Genomic DNA, 14836 nt, shown 5'->3' on the forward strand with positions numbered 1-14836 from the left:
GTTCTTAGAGCCCCTAAACACATCAAATCATCACAAAACATCACTATTCAAGATTCAAGTCAATTTTAAGGAGGTGTTCTTCATGCAACTTCAGGAAATTATCATGTTCATCATCTCCAACATGAGTGGCTAGTTTCTTTATCTTTATTCCTTCCATGAACAATTGATGCATGTGTTTTTCATTCAAGTTTATGTCGTTTGTAATGTTATAAAACTTATGTCATTTGGATTATGATGTTATAAACCGATTGTGCATTGATCAATGCATGTATTATTGATTTTGATTATTGCAAGTTGAGTTAAAGTGATTAAACATTGTGTTCTTAATCCAACTTAGTGTTAATTAGATTAAGGATAAAGACATAGTGTCTCAGTTGCATAGTTTAATCTCAAAATAGTTAGAATTGATAGACCTAAGAAATATTGTCTATGAGATTTGATCAACATTTTATGAACATAATACTTAATTGAATGAATGCATGCTAGATTGGGATTATGAAGGGATAAAGGCCTTTAATCTTATTGTTTACATTTTAATCTTTCAATTGTGTTCTTAGTTTAAGTAATCAAGTTTCAAATTAGTTGGTTAATCTTAGTTAAAACAATCAAATCCTGAAAATTGCTTGTGCTCAACCATTATTTCCCGTGGAACGAATCCTACTTGTCCTATCTAAAGTAGAGTAATTAGGTTCATTTTTGACCGGCCCTTCTGCACCGATCAAGGATGAAGACTATGAGGATGATGAATTTGATGAAGATGATGAAAGTGATGAATTGATTGAAGTTTTACCAACGCCCGATGTTTTTAAAGTCTATGATAATCCACTATGGGTTAGTAAAGATGATAGTGATGAATATGATAGTGATGAGGATAATGTTGATGAAGGTGAGGATATCATACCTGAGGTCCTTAAAGTATACAACAATCCTCTCGGGTATGATATTGATGTTATTAAAGAGGTTTTGTAACTCGAGGTTGATGATCCATTTCGGTGTGAGCCGATTAAGAAAGCAAACCTCGTGTTCAAAACCGTATTTAGAGTCAATTTTTAACTCTTGGGTTGGTTCAGTCTTCTTCATGCTAATGAAGAAGATTCTCTTAGATGTCATATGCACCACCCAAGGGGTTAATGATTGTCTCTCTCTCTCTCTCTCTCTCTCTCTCTCTCTCTTGATTCGTGGAATTTTTTCACCGATTTCACATGACGTCCGATAAAGTGTGGGGGAGGACCACCCTGATAAGGAATGTTAAGAAGAAGGGGACGATTCAAGAAAAAGACTCGTTAATCAAAATCAAAGCAAAATGGAAGTTTGATGATGCGATTTTGATAAGATAACTTCATGCAATTTGATAATCACTTGTGGAAATGGCCTTTGTTCTCGGGTACCTTTGATTCTCCCACTCTTTATTTTGTCCTCTCGAATTTATTATTTTATTTTGATTCATGTAATGAGGGCATTACATAATCTCAAGTGTGTGTAGGGGGGGATAAATTCTCGTGGACTTATTTTTATATAATTATCACAAAATTTTAAAATTTTCCCAAGTAACTTATTGAATTAAGCGAAAAATTTTTGGCTAAATAAAGCCATAACTTATCTTTTGGGGTGAATCAACTCCACCCTTCTTGAGGAAGTAAAGTCTTCCGGTTTCAATTAAGGAAGTAAAGTCTTCCATGTTGTGCAACAAAACCGAGTGGTTAAATGAAACAAGTTAACACTCTTGATGGGTCGAGTCCATCATTTAAGGAAGTCAAGTGTTCCAAATTGTGTTTCACTTAGTGTAGGAGACTTCCTAATCTACACCATTTCATACTTGCATCATTTTAAGATGTAAAGTACCGTGGGAAGAGGAGCCTTGAGCTTCACAATATCTAGTGTTGCTTAGACAAACCACGTCATAGCCAAAAGTTATGGCACAAAGTTCTTTCAATTAACGAAAGGGTAATATCTACTTCCTACCTTCTATTAACATAAGCATAAAAGCTTGATGCATGGGAAGTATTTAAGTGTTTCAAAAGCTTCAAGCTGTGGCACTTTCAGGAGAATCAAGTCCTCCCATTTTTGGAAGTCAAGTCTTCCCTAATTCGTTCTAACTTGTGGCCTTCTCATCTAGCTCCTAAAACACCGGAGTCTAGTAAGGGTTGGTCACTTGCTCGTGTCGTTGACTATTACCAAGTTGACCATGGATGGCACCCTAAACACTCACCTAAGGTAGTTGCTTTCTCATCGCTATTGATACCTAATAGTTTGTCTACGGGGAGGACAATTACCCGTGCGGTGATCCCACAACCGGGATGACTTGTATGCACACAACCTTTTTGAGCCCAAAATAGTTATTGTTTCATCACCTTCGAACCGGGAGGTAGTTCACTTATGTGATATACGGGAACAAGTGTCGTTGTCCCAAAACTGGGATGGCTTTGGATGTACAAAGCTTTAAAAACCAAAAATTTCCGGAAACTCGTCTTGTGTAAAAACTTGACTTGATTTCCCGTCCTAAAAATGAAAAATGGTTTTCTAAAGTCCTTGCTTTCCGTAAGGTCAAACCTTTTGGATGACTTATGACATGGCGTTCTTGGCACCGATTGTGAAGCTTGTGAGCAATTTTTTGATTTGATGATGATGAGTCGGGGTTGATGGTGGAGATTAAGATTGTTGAGGTTGAAAATGCTCCTAGTAAGGTTTGCACTAAAAATAACTTGACTTACACTTGATTTAGGTTAAATATGATGCTTTTATAGATATTGTTGATCTTAAGCCTTTCTAGGATGCAAGTTTGTATTTTTGATGTATATTTGGTTGAGATGCTTGAAGAAATGTAGTTTAGGCTTGAATTTGATTGATGGTTTTGAGTGGAGTTTGTTGAAGATGTGAAGAAGATTGTGGTTTGTGAAAGTTTGAATTTGAAGATTGTTGAAATGACTTGAAGACAATTCCTTGAAGGTCAAATTTGGTCAAAGTCTTGGAAGTCAAAGTTCAAGATGTGGAAATTGATGATTGATAAAATTTTGTGAAAAATTGTTATGGTTGAATTGGTTTAGAGATTGTGCTTGAAGATTGAATTATGAAAAGATCATACTTGAAGTTGCAAGTTATATTAGCCTAAGTAGGTCAACATTTTGAAGATGTGGTTAGGTCTAGGCTTGCTTGAGGACAAACAAGATTCAAGTGTGGGGGATTTGATATTGCTCGAATTATACATATTTATCTCACAATATCTTTCTCGTTTTATTTAGTTTTGATGGTTTATGAGCGTTAATTGAAGGAATTGCGGTTATATGTTGGTTCAAGGCCAAAAAGCCTTAATTTGTGTAAAATTGGCAAAATGCATTGGATTTCGTAGGTAAAACTGAATCTAAGACTTGCACAAATTTTGTGATTTAAGGAATCAACCATTGGCTTAAGGAATGAACCAAGTGAAGTTTAGGGGTCAAAAAGTCAATTCACGGCCAAGAAAGGAGTTCCAAAAGCCAAGAACGACGTTCCTGTCTGAAGAAAATGACAGTTTTGTGAACATAACAAAAACGGAATTTCTAGGCAGTTTCAGGAACGTGGTTCCACTTTCGGGAATGTCGTTCCACCTTCTGGAACGGAGTTCCACTTTCTAGAACGTCGTTCCAGGCCTATTTTTAGCCAAAAATTCAGCTCGACTATAAATACGATTTTTGGGGTTTTATGTAGAAGAGAGTTGCACCCTTAGGCCATTTTGGAGCACTAAAAGGGTTCCAAACATGATTTCATCAAGATGAAGGCTAATTTCAAGCTCCCAACTCTAATTCCATGAAGATTGAAACTCCATTCCATCATCTGTTCTCCATTTTAGTATTTCTTCTCCATTTTGGTAGTAGCTTTTCTCCATTTTAGTTGTAATGATGAATACTTTAGTCTTCTTTGATTTTGTTCTTGTTTATGTTTTGATGTTAGCTTAGATTAGTTGTGTTCACTTGATTTGTAAACTTTAAGCTTAGGTTTTGCCCTAATCAATGATTTTGAGGGGCGGGGTTATTATCGCTGCATCGGCATAGTCGAAACGGGAGATGATCGCAACAGGTGGTTTAATCCCCCTCGGGTGATCCCAATCGCTATTAAAAAAATGATTTTGGGTGTTTGAATGAGTTGGTAATTATTTTTCTTGGTTGAAGATCCATTACTTTGATTATTGAAAGCTTTACTTTGATTATATAAGTTGCCTAGATTTTTTTAGAGATTTGATTAGTGAAGCAATTTGTACTTCAACACCTTTGGTGATCTAGATGAACAAATTGGGGATTTCAAAGGATTGGGTTCTTGATTTGGATTGGTTTTCAATTGGCTTTTATTCAACATGGTAGTGTTTGATTATCTTAAGGGATTTTGATAATTGAAGGATTTTAAGGGATTTTAATCCAAAACCGATTTTCAATTTTTTCACTCATAACATAGTTGTAATCTTTTAATACGAGGCTACGGAAGTTAATGAGTTTTGATTGATTCAAAGTTTTATGAAGATTGGGAGATTGAAATAAAACTTTATGTTTAAAACGTCGTTTGTGTGATTGTCTTTCAATAAAAAACATCGTTGTGTGACAAATGAAAGGGTTAATCCATGGCAATAGGTTGAACAATCAAGTAGACACGTTTCTTTCTTAATTGTTAATCTCTCTTTTGGGTTAATATTATGTCAATCAACAATCAAATCTTTCACAAAACCCCTCATTCAACTTAGGATAATTATTAGTGTTTTGAGATTCATGTATATTGCTCCCTGTGGAACGAACCTTGGCTGAATACTTGCTAGTTGCTATAATGATCGGGTTATTGCCTGAGCATTTGTGTTAATTCGTTAAGTGTTTTATCATTGTTTTCATATTATTATAAGTTGAACACGAAACGTCAACATCAGATACGAATATGGTTGAGCAGACTGTTGAAGAAGAACTGCAAGAAAGAAAAGCCGTGGATCAAGAAGCGAACATTTTTTTGATACGATAAAAATATCATCCACTTGACCAGGAGCATTACATCGGTGTAGCCACAGAAAAAAATGGATATTAGTTCATATCTAGAAGCCTTTGATTTGAGGCTAAGTAATAAGGACGAAAGAGAAATCTATGACAATGCAACTTCACTGGGCATAAGCATGAATAGATATATATGGTTGCCCAAGCGCTAGCAATTTAGAAACAGAAAGAACTTGATAATCAGCTCTCAAGAAAAGTTTCTTTGCTATTTGCTGCTTCCTTTGATAAAGAACTTGATGTTGAAGAGGAAACAACAAAAAAACAAAAGCCAAAGAAGAGTACAAAGAAGAGTGTTGTTTTTGACACATCATGGGATCATGTTCTAATAAAAAAAAAATATAGCGATATGATGACTAGAAGATTTAGCAAATCAAAACCTATAAGTGTCAAAAATTCACCGATCACACATTCAACATCAGTAAAGAAAATTTCGAGTTTGAACATATCCATGTTAATGAACTACGTAATTATGGATACTCAAAGTGGATGGAGGTGCTGGAGATCTTCAAACCTAAAAGAGAAGGCAAGCTAAAAAAAAATATTATTGACACTCTAAGAGAGTTGTTTGATAAGGCAACTAGGTATGGTTATGCCTCAGTTTTTGATTTCTATGCTGAGCTTGCAAATAAGAAGAAGGGAACTGGTTCAGGCTTTAGAATAAGAGACCCACTCATCCTACCACCATATATCCATGTTTTGACCATCAAGGAACTCATGAGTATGTTGAAGAAGAAGAAGAAGAAGAAGATAGATTTGACTAGAACATAATTAAATTGTAGCCGTTTGTTTATATTAGATTGTATGTTATATATTATTATGTTGGGATCCCTAATATGTTTGTATCATGTAAATTAATATAAATATTAATTTACTTTTGTTTGTAGGCCGTTTTTTAAGGGTAAGTGATCTTGATGAACCCATCTTTAAGATCTCAGTGATTCACCATTTGAACGACGATTTAACGTCTCAAAGTTTGTTATATAACGTTTTTTGCATAACAAATTAAACCACGCAACATAATAAATAAATAATTAAACATTATAATTTTAACACCGCTAATCGAACAAATTAAATAACTCAAAAGGGCAGCTTCGAGTTGATGATAAACATATATATTACATGATCTTAAAATAACGCATTAACAAATTTAGTTTTAAGGGTAAGTGATTTTGATGAACGCATCTTTAAAATCTCGATAATCCACCATTTGTTTCAAAATCTTATCATCCAAATTGACCGCGTACACCTTTTTCCTCGGTTCCTGGGCTCGGTATATGATGAAAAAACAACTCAGGTAACTGCCCATCTTACCCCATTTCTCTATCATATTTGTCCACTTTGGTGGGGTTGCACTTTCATCAAATGGTACGTATACACTCCATAGAGTCAAGTATTGTATACCTAAACTCAAACTTAAAAACTTAAAAATACACTGGTGGTGGTTATGATGGTAATAAGTACGTCGCAACACTAGAATCTTTTGATACCAAACTGGATTATTATGGGTGTCTTTTATGGAACAACAACAGCCATCAAGTAACCATTTGAGTCATAACCAAGTGAGAGTTGAGTGACATCTAGTTAAGTCCAATTCTGCAGAAAACTCATCCAAATGCTTTAATATAAGGCCTGTTGAAGTAGATAACTACTTCTAATATGAAAACCTTATTGTTGTGTTCCATTCGCAGTCACTTAGCAATGATAAAGATACGTCTTTCCGCAATCCCAATCATGATGTTCATCACTCTAAATCATATATTATAACAGAAACACCCTCAATTGGTCGGAATGGGCTTCAAAATACTTGTTTATATAAACAAACCATTCCGTTGAATAAAAAATAAACGGCATGGTTTGTGTATAAACATAGGTATGCGAAGCCGACTCCGACCAATATGTGATGCTTCTGTTATACTATATGACTTAGAGTGCTGAGCATCATGATTGGGATTGCGGGAAGACGTATCTTTATCATTGCTACGTGACTGCTAATGAATCACACAAGTACAATGCTTGTTATTCAAGGAGCTACGCCACTACAACAGGTCCTACGTATCAAATCACTTGGAGAAGCTCCCCACAAAATTTGACTTATATACATGTTACCCCCACTCTCCCTTGGTTGAGAGTCATATGATTTACTTGATCGATGTTGTTGTAAAATAATAAACACCTGTAACAATCCATTCGAGTATCAAAGGATTCCTTTGTTGCAACGTACTTATTACCATCCTGCCACCGACAATGCATTTCTATATTTTTTTTTTAGTTAAAATAAGTTTAAGTATTATGCAGTACTTGACTTATATACGATGTACACATACCATTTGGTGATAATGAAATGAAACCACCTAAGAGGAAAAATATGATAGAGAAATGGGGTAAGATGGGCGGTTACCTGAGTTGTTATTTTCGTCATCTATCGAAGATGGGAACCGAGGAACGAGGTGAATTTAGTGAATGTCGTTTATAAGATCTTGGAACAAATGGTGGACCATCAAGAACTTAAAGATATTGTCAAAAAGATCAATTACCGTAAAAAATAAAGTTGATCAGTAATCCTGAAAATTCAAGATTCGGTTGATGAGCTATTTTAAGCTCGTAAAACATATTTTTTCTTTTCTTCCTTCGGATTTTATTATATAGTAAATGTTGGCTTCGTTTCTATGGAACGCACAGCATACACCATGCACACGCACCATTCACCATGCACCACACACTAAACACACTAAACAAACTTGCGTGCGTGTTGCACATTCAATGATTGATGTCCATTCAATGCCCAAATGAAGAGGTCCGTGTGAGTTTAACTCCAGGTTTAATGCCCAAACATTATTCCACGGTTCAAATACACACTGATTGGCTTCATTTTGGCACTTAAAGCAAACTAGAACCGTCAATTTAACCCATGTTCAAATACACACTACGGTGGTGGTGGTGGTGGTGGTGGGGGTATAAGATACAGTAAGTGATGTTGCTCAGAGATATCTGATGTGTTTTGGTGTTGGGTGATGTTGTTTTGTGATGAGAAATATGGGTGTTGGTGAAAGGTGATATTTATGGATGTTTAGAATACAGGTGGCCATGAGGTTCGGGATCCCCACTTTTGACTTTTAATTGCATTATTTGTGTCGGTCAGCTTTTAATGGGCATTATTTGTGCTCGGGACCCCCCACTTTTAGCTTTTAACGTCTTAATAATTCACAATAAATCAGAAAAGGTGATATACGAGACCCAGTTTTGCCTTTTAAGATCTTAATAATCGAAAAAATGAGGAAAACTTATTCACAATATACTTATCTTATCTCGTCAAACACGCACCACCCACTATATCAAACGCACCGTTCGTGTTGTGATATATGTGTACATCATGTTTGGTATAATAGCTCAGATGTCTAGTATGATCGGTGACACACATCACGCACCATGTCATACGCATGATGTATGGTGCGTGATGCGTGGACAGAGAGTATATATTGCAATTTCGATTTGGAAGGGGCATATTGACCAATTCCCCATACATTCTCATATCGAATGGAAATTTGGGTCTTTGCCTAATAAGCAGGGTAGACGTATGTCTGTTAATCACATTATTATTGTAGATATAATACAATTACTGCATAGACTTACAGGTGAGCAAAAAATGGAATTAACCGAATGTAACCTTATTAACCACTAAAATCAAATCGCATTAACGAAACTAAACTTATAACTGCAAATAGGGTTAACACTTATGAATTAACTGATATTTGTGGGTTGATTATGAAAGTAAAAGATTACTGCACCACTTTAACCGCTCCATTTTATCTACTTGTATTTTTCTAACTGAATGTTACGTTTATCTTATAATTCGTCACTTTGACCTTGTAATTTGATTATACGTACTTGTATGATATTGTTTTATTGTTACTATGTTTATTGGTTATGAGACTCTTTGAAAAATATATTATGCAAATTTGATTGTTTTAATTTAGAAGATTGAATCACAAGGTAAGAACATGTTACTCATATTTAAAAGTTGATATTAGTATTGGCACGTACCTATGAATTTTTTTTCCCCCCGTGAATGGTTACTAAATTAACCGTTTTATATATAGTTATTATTAACCGAATTAATTAAACCATTATTAACCAAATTCTATAGTTAAAAATATTAATTAACTGCAATGTTGATTATATGGCCAGTTATAACACATCACTGCCCCATGCTCACCCCTACATATACTATTGAGTGAGGAGTTTTTTGTCGTACGAAGCCTTAACAATTGTCGTGCCATGCTAAACATAATCGTTTTGATGTTTTTTTAACAACCGATTTTTCTTTTTGATTTTTTCTTTTCTTTTTTTAACAAACTTCTTATATTTCAATCTCTTTATACTTTTTTTCAATGTAGTCATTTTTTAACGCTTTTTTACTTTTTTACTTCTCATTTGATAAACTAGTATTAACTTTTCTCGTGCGTATTGTAATTATAAACTATCAAAAAAACTGCTTAATGTATGTATCGAAACATTGTATTGCTAACGGTATTCCCCGGCCATGTGCGAGTCATTTATACTACTGAAACAATGTTTAAGTTATCGAGCGAAATAATTTCCTTTAGCAACGAGCGATCGTTTTATAGGTTATTAATTGTCGTTTTACCTAAAACGGCAACGTTCTATTTTTCCTTTTTTGTTTGTTTTTTTTTCCCTTCTCCTTTTTTAGTTTTTTTGATATAGACATTTAATTATTTACTTTCAATTTAATTGTACCGATTTTCAATATACTTCTTGTAGTTATAAACTACTGGCGAAGTATCTATATCTATATAATCCTTAATAAGAAAAATATTATGATGGAATAAAAATTTGAAAAATCCTAGGTGGCAAAAGTCTAGCCATTAGATGATGAAACCTACTTTTAATCTCAGCCCTCTAAATTGGTAATGACATCATTTAGAGAAATTAAGAGCAGTTACAGAAATTAATTACACTATTAACCTTTCATTAAACCTCCTTAATTACGTTTGTTACAGTCAGCCCAAATAATTATTTACGAGTATATACATATAACCCGGTTTTAAGGAAAAACCGCTGCAACTCTCATAAACTGGTTTTCATCAAACTGCTCTCAGTAATCATTAGATAAAATCAAATAGAAACCACGAAGCCTTTTTCCCTCTCCAAACAAAACTAGGGTTCTTCAAATCAGATGCATAGAATTGACAAAGCATATGCGATTCTTGTATCTCATATCAGAAAATCGAGACCAGAGAATTGACTAAGCATTAGTCATCGTGATTCAATTACAGATCAGACATCCATCTACTCCTTTGGATTGACGAAGCATCAGGTTTCCACTATTTTGGATTTCGGATTGTTTTACGATGTGTTATAATGTTTAATGTTTAATTTTTTGACCTGCCAAATTTTATGGTTGCAACTTGGTTTTATTGTGATAACTTATAATCATATTGTTTGGTTTTGTTCGTGATGATAATGAAGAAAAGGACATAATTAGTTGTATGGTGAAAGAACAAAATATTTTGTTGATGCTGTACATATTTTCCAGATTTGTTTTTTTTTTTTTTCAACTTTGTGTGTACATGTGTTTAAAACATTTTATGGTTACATTTGTTAATTGAGTGGATATCTGTTGTTTAGGAAGAGCAAAAGGTCCAAAATCTCAACAAAAGTTTTGCACATGAGAGAGATCACAAAAACACTTCTTGAGAAATGCAAGTGGTCAAAATATGCGAAGAAGGCGTAATTGAAAATGAAAAAAATACGTCATTCGTAAGTATCATTTAACTTCAATTTTTCTACAGTGCTAAGACTCAAGAAGTAGAAAAAGTTTGCATTTTCAAGAGCCTAAATTTTAGATACCAAAACTGACCTTAATATGTAAACTAATTATTCTCATCAGGTTTGTTTGTTATGGTCGAATATTTTTTTTTTATAGGTTTAAAATTTAGTTTTATATAGGGCTATTTTGATTGGCTGAATTTATGACCTTTTGGTTCTCTAAATTGGTCAATAACTACTTCGATTGTCTTATTAATGATGTTGAGTATGACACACTATGAATTGTAAAATACGATTACATACTGGAACTAACATGATACGTAGTGATGGTATTTATGCTCTGTTAATGACCATGTTTGTTTCTATAGGTTGGTAATGACCATTTTAATGACCGAAATAGGTAGATTGATAAGTAATTTGTTTGAAATTATTTGCAGTTAAATTAAGCTTAAGAAAATGTCATGGGCCATAGTTTACAGAAGTTTAACTTTGACAAAGATGCTCCACTTATGAGAATAAATATATATGATGTATTTCGAATTTGGTAAATATCTAAAAGATCAAGGTAGTGATGCAGGTTGAACGCTGGTGGCAACTTAGGTAATCAAGTAACTAATAAGACCGGAGGTAATATTCATATTGAATCGAATTTTCTAGCAATTTGCTTATGTATACAGTTGTTTGATGATTGATCTATATGCATAGCAATTTAAATTTTTCATAGGTTTCTTTTGGATTGTCGCTACATTAAAGTCACCAACTTATTTGGCCAATCGAGGTAATTTACAGCGATTCAGCTAAGGTGCCCTCGAGCAGGTCTGTTTGTGTACATGTATCAATTTAATGACAAAACAATATTACATGAAACACTTCAAAATTTAATTCCTTTTCTATCTTTTATATTGGTTTAGGTCTTGAATCTTCCACACAAAATATCAGATCTAGAATGCATACTTCATGCTGTTTGCTGTAATTGATGAGTTTGCAGACAATGGGTAACTGCCACTTTCTGATTAATACCAGGTAATGTGATTCATAAGTTTACATACTCAAACTTATTACCATATGGATGACAACAATCTAATTTTAATGTGGTCCTTTTTAGTTCATATTACTTTCTTTTGTTAATGGTCATTTAGTTGCAGATATAGTTGAATCAAGTACCCTTGGCCCTAGCAGTATCCAAGATATACTACTGGTGGCAAATGTGTCCCCCATCAATCAAGTGGTGTTGGGTTCAAGTTTGGACTGGGGCAAGGGTAATGGGTGTGTGACTTTTCTACTATCACTGTACACCATCTATTTACTGTAGCATTGTGAATAGTCACCTAAACAATCACATTGATTATTTTGAGCTTTCTTTCTAACTTACAATCTATTGTATTTAGTGTCCTACACTTGCTCATAATTTTTAAAATCCTAACTTTGTGTAGGTGTGTGAGGAATTGAAATTATGATGAAGCTCTAGATTTGGAAGTATATGTTAGCAAACTGTCAACAATGCAACCAAAATAAGTATTCTTTTTCCCTATATCTGTCAACCTCATAGCAGTTATTTTTAGTTCTTTTGGAAATGCCTTCTCAGTACCATTGTTAAGGTAACCCAGTTGCGAACTTTAACGATTCTAAGGTACGTATCATCATCGATGATTTCAATTAGGGTTTCAAAATACCTAATTTAACATTTGCAGTACTTAAAATCATTAATTATATCAATGAGTTTTGAAACCCATTTGCGTTTGTCATTGATTATCAAAGCGAATTTAACATTTGCAATACTCAAATCGTTGATTATATCCCGATTCATGATTATATGAACAAGGCTCGAACCATTGAACTTTAAGTGTTTGATTTATTGATTACTCAAATAGTCTCATGTTATTAGTTTTAAAATTTGATAAGCGTGTGTATGATTATAAGTGATTTTAGGTGTATTTTCTGCCGTTCGTATGCGATTATTTGCGGGTCAACGTTTAAATTTGTCAATTTAGGTGTCAACGTTGTAGGTTGATAAATCGTGATTAATTGTGAGTTATCTAATGTGGTGTGCAGAACTTGTATGTTGCATTAAAAAGATTTGCTGATGTTGAAGTTGTGAAATTTTCATGTAAACAAATTTGTTTGCTTCGGAAAATGGTGGTCATGCTACAGTTTTAACATCAGAAAGTTTATATGTGGTCTTATGGTGGAAGAAGTGTGTACTTAAGTGGTTATTTTACTGGATAAGATTTTAGTTGTTTTAATATTTGACATTTTGTAGTCAACTGTATATTGTTTTCGATAATGATGAATACATTGATTATATTTTACTTGATGGTATATTGATATGTGCATTTTTTATAGGTGGTCTGAACGATGTTGAATGACGCCGGTTGTGGGATGTTCTACTGTGTTTCAGATAATATGCATCTTATCGCTTCGTTATCTTCCGTTCAGGTTTAACCACTTAATTTGGTTATGTTTGTATCTAATGAATATGTTGAACTTGATATCATGGGCTTACAAGTAGATATAAAATGAATGTTAGTTTTTTTATTGATCAATTGGTATATAAGTCTTTATAAACTAATTGTGATGCATTAGTTCAAAATAAAAAGGATTTGGAATTGGGTATATTTTCTAACTCGTATTTAAGAATGGATGTATTGTCCAAGGTACTGATTTGGCTTATATGTTCTTAATTTGGTCATATATATATGTATTTCAGATATCAAAATTATAAAAAAGGAAATTGGGTGTCTAATGGGTTGGAATTCAGTATAATTTCTAACTGGTATTTAAGTATGGATGTATTGTCTAAAGTACTGACTTGGCTTATATGTTCTTAATTTGGTCATCTTTATCTAATACAGATATCAAAATGATAAATTCAACCTTGATATAATAAACTCTTCATGCACATGCCGCAAGTTGTTAATCCATGCTTAGTTTTCTATACCAACAATGTATATGTGCAGTTGCAGTTCGTTACCTCTAAAATGTGATTTTCAGGTTAACCTTTTTTATTGCTAATGTTTTTAAGTAATCTCAGAGTCCTCCTAAAATAATCTCAGGTGTATTTGTGAAGGAATAATTAAGTAAAACCATATGCCCAAGGCAATATATATGCTGTTCCATATCGATGGGGAAGCAGGGTTATGGCTTACAGAAAAAGCAAATTTCATCAACATAATCTGGCTCCTAAAAGGTAAGGTGTTCAAAAATTTAAAGTAAGGTGTTCATTTAATTTCTTTTTTACCTGTTTTAAAGGTTGATATATGCAATTTGTTTGCGGTTTTTTTCATCGTTGTCATAGTCTATGTCTAATGTTGTGAGTTTCATTGCTATGTCTAATGTTGTGAGTTTCATTGTCAGTTGCCTTTGATTTGAAACTGATATTCATATGCAGTCCCGCGTCTTTATTATTGTGATTCGAGAAGTATATATATAACTGAGTTTGTGATGATGATTTTCCGTGAATCAAAAGCATATACTTATTCGCTTTAACATATGATTTATATCGATTTTTTAGTGACTCGGGCCTTGATTTGGATCTGCTATTCGTAGGAAGGGCAACATTAAAGTTGCAGCTATACTTATTCATGTTAAGAGTTAAGAGGATATAATGTTAGCTGACTTTTGTAGGTCATGTTAGGCTTGATTTAAGTGAATAGTCCGATGAACCTAATTTCGCTTGGTTTGTATTTCATAATATTTGAGGATATAAGATAAAGTTTCCATCTCTGAGATCGATAAAATGTTATAATAGACTGATCTCCATTCTTTGAGTTTGAATTAATAATTCCCATATAAGTTTATAATATAACATATGTACATAAGAAGGCTCATGAATGTCTATGTTGATTGATTCATGGTTGTGTCCAGGTGCATACAAACTAACTTTGAATTGCTTTCGTGAAGATCTTAATTTCTTCGTCATACGTGTATAAAAACATAGATGATTACCTTCTTACCAAAGGGTGGAGTGTTTCGAAAGGGATTCGGGTTCCTAATACACTTTGCATGTTCCACTCATTTTATCACTTACAAAGGATATATTGGGTGGG

The 14836-nt window shown here is 33.6% G+C and overlaps 1 long non-coding RNA gene across 19 annotated transcripts; it reads left to right on the forward strand.

Moving 5' to 3' along the window:
* Positions 1–10091: 10091 nt before the first annotated feature.
* Positions 10092–14632, forward strand: LOC139866206 (uncharacterized). 19 transcript variants are annotated; one of them, XR_011765322.1, is made up of 9 exons: positions 10092–10338; positions 10650–10781; positions 11360–11417; positions 11515–11606; positions 11702–12080; positions 12224–12305; positions 12843–13226; positions 13844–13977; positions 14302–14631. It is a non-coding gene; the product is annotated as an uncharacterized lncRNA (long non-coding RNA). The 19 variants fall into 19 exon arrangements; XR_011765324.1 differs by having other exon boundaries at positions 11702–12056; XR_011765311.1 differs by having other exon boundaries at positions 11702–11813; positions 11930–12080; positions 12224–13226; positions 14302–14630.
* Positions 14633–14836: the final 204 nt, after the last annotated feature.

The sequence above is a fragment of the Rutidosis leptorrhynchoides genome, chromosome 9 (genome assembly GCF_046630445.1).
Source record: "Rutidosis leptorrhynchoides isolate AG116_Rl617_1_P2 chromosome 9, CSIRO_AGI_Rlap_v1, whole genome shotgun sequence".
NCBI lineage: Eukaryota > Viridiplantae > Streptophyta > Magnoliopsida > Asterales > Asteraceae > Rutidosis > Rutidosis leptorrhynchoides.